We start from the raw sequence: 2,541 nt of genomic DNA on the forward strand, positions 1-2,541 counted from the left end.
GTACTTAATCCTGTGGATGACCTACAAAGCAGACCCCCCCCCCCAAACATTGACTGGAACTAGCCCTGGAGAAAGGAGAACCACCATAACACCGTATCTTCCACTCACTTTGGGCCTTGAGCTGGTCCAAAATAATACCAAGGCTGATGATACCAAAGACCACTGGGAGACTGAGAATCAGAAGAGATGCACTTCCCCATCTCAAAATTGTTTCAGTTTATTAAAAATGTGACCAGTGCTGCCTCAGTACTGAATCGCAGTTTGAAGCTATACTGAAAGGGGTCTAGGTAATCTGATTCCTCCAGGACCTTTGAACCTTCAGTCTAACAACCCTCTTTACAATCTTCCCTGAAAGGTTAAGCAGAAATGCGTCTAACTTTGGGCTGCGCTATGACAGCCAGATGATTTTCAGCTTCAAAGCTACCCATCAGGCTATTTCTACCAATTCATTCAGCTGGTCTGTCACTTTTTATAGACGCATGGAGAAATGCTATGCTTAGAACAGGGATGTCAAACTTGTGTCATTATGGCAGCATCATACAACGTATTAAGACTTTTTTTACCCCTTTGCTAAACTGGTGTGGGCATGGCCAGAGTGTGATGTAGCTGGGCCGCAGGCCACGAGTTTGACAGCCCTGGCTTACAAGGTTCCTAGACCAAAAATCACGCCACATTCTCAACTGATAGAACATTGCTTTGTGGACACTACTCATTGGTTCAAGGCATTGTGGCTCATTATTGTGCCATCAAAAAAAATTAGCAATCATCTAAAAATTTTCCTCCTCATACGCAGACCAACTACATTTTCATAAACAAACTAATATTCACCAAGTAATAATTCCCACGGCTCATCCTCAAAGAACTCATTACCCTCAATGCCATATTTAATCACAGGTAGGCTATGATATGACTGGGTTTTTAAAATACAGGATATGTACAGTTTTATGCCAAACAAATAACCAATCGATTAATGTATCATATTAATGGATATTTCTGTTTTTCCACAGTCAGCATGAAAGACAAAGGATCTCTTATATTTGGGGATTATTAACTTAGTGGGAAGAACATAGTGGCCTTAGTACTCTTAGCTGATATCAAATGCCATGGTTTGCTCAACCATAGTTTATTAGATAAAATCAGATTGGCTCACATTGCACGCAAAGCCAAACATTTATGATTTAGGATTATATTTGAATCCCATTTCACCAATTCATATTAAAAGACACTTGACCTTTTAACAAAATGAAAGACAAGGAGAATGATTACTCTAGTTGCTAAACCACCAATAGATAATCAAACGTTTTTTTAAAAAAGATAGTCGAAAAATAGAAGGGGAAACAAAACTACACAAAAACAATTTGAATAGAGGTTAGATTACCATATAATTAAATTGCCCAAACAGTAGTGCTGGTTGAAACCAATTTGAGGCACACCTTCCTAGTAGCTTTGAAAAGCTTATTTATAAAGTTTATAATAGTAACTTTTCCAAGAAAATGTCAAGTAAACTGCAAAACTAATACAAACCCAGAGTATGTTAATAGAAAACAAATCACTTTTATCTTGAAATGTAGTATTGGTTTTCCAGAAACAGCAAAAGTAGAACACATGTCCTCACATCCACATATCCACACTTAAACCTAAGTTTAAGCATTCCTGAAAATTCTTCATGTTCTTCTTTTAAAATATTTAATATACAAGTATCCTCTAGAGCCTTATTGTTTTCCTAACCAAATTCTTTTTAAAAACTAACAGACTCAGCTTGAATCAGACTCTGACCAACAGACCTTAATTTCAAACGAGTATACCTACTCATCAATCATCAGAGGCATGAGCTGTTAAAACAAAAACATCACAGTTATCCTGCCATATTAACAATAATGAATATATCTTCCATCATTTTTACCCATTAAAACTGTAAATGAATAGTTGTATCATAAATGTGATTGATGGTTTTATAAACTTCAAGACACTGGATTTTTTTAAATTTTCAACATTATTCAATAGTTCATTATTGTAATGAAACCCAATGAAGATTAGTAGTACTTAATGGCTTTTGTGGCAAGAATGTTTATCTTCCTCCTTCTCCTGATTAAGCTATGAAGCTTCAGTCTGCATAATAACAACATTAAGCAGTATATTTAGAGTCTTCAGCAATGTGTCAACATTTTAAACTAGAAATCAAATAATACTCATAGTAAACTAAATAATACTCCAATATCTAATAAAAACTTTTACAACATTTTACAACTTGACATAACAGAACTAGCTGCTGCAGACTGCTTAAAATAGAAAATATTTGAAAGCTACATGCAAAGTAAAGCATTAAAACTATGTTCAAATGAACGCCAAAAACTAAAAGAACAAAATCTTTTCAGTCCAATAACATTTTGTGAAGAAAAAACTAGAAACTGACCTTCAAGTACATTCCATCTTATGAAAGTATAAATTTAAACCAAATGATGCCTTTTTAACTGGGAAATCTGTTTACTTTTATCTTGAAGATTGTTCCTTGATTTTGTCACCCTCACTGCAGGCTCTTAG

This window comes from Thamnophis sirtalis, unplaced genomic scaffold (genome assembly GCF_051295495.1).
Source record: "Thamnophis sirtalis isolate CommonGarterSnake01/CBP01778 unplaced genomic scaffold, rThaSir2_p1.2 scaffold_3, whole genome shotgun sequence".
NCBI lineage: Eukaryota > Metazoa > Chordata > Lepidosauria > Squamata > Natricidae > Thamnophis > Thamnophis sirtalis.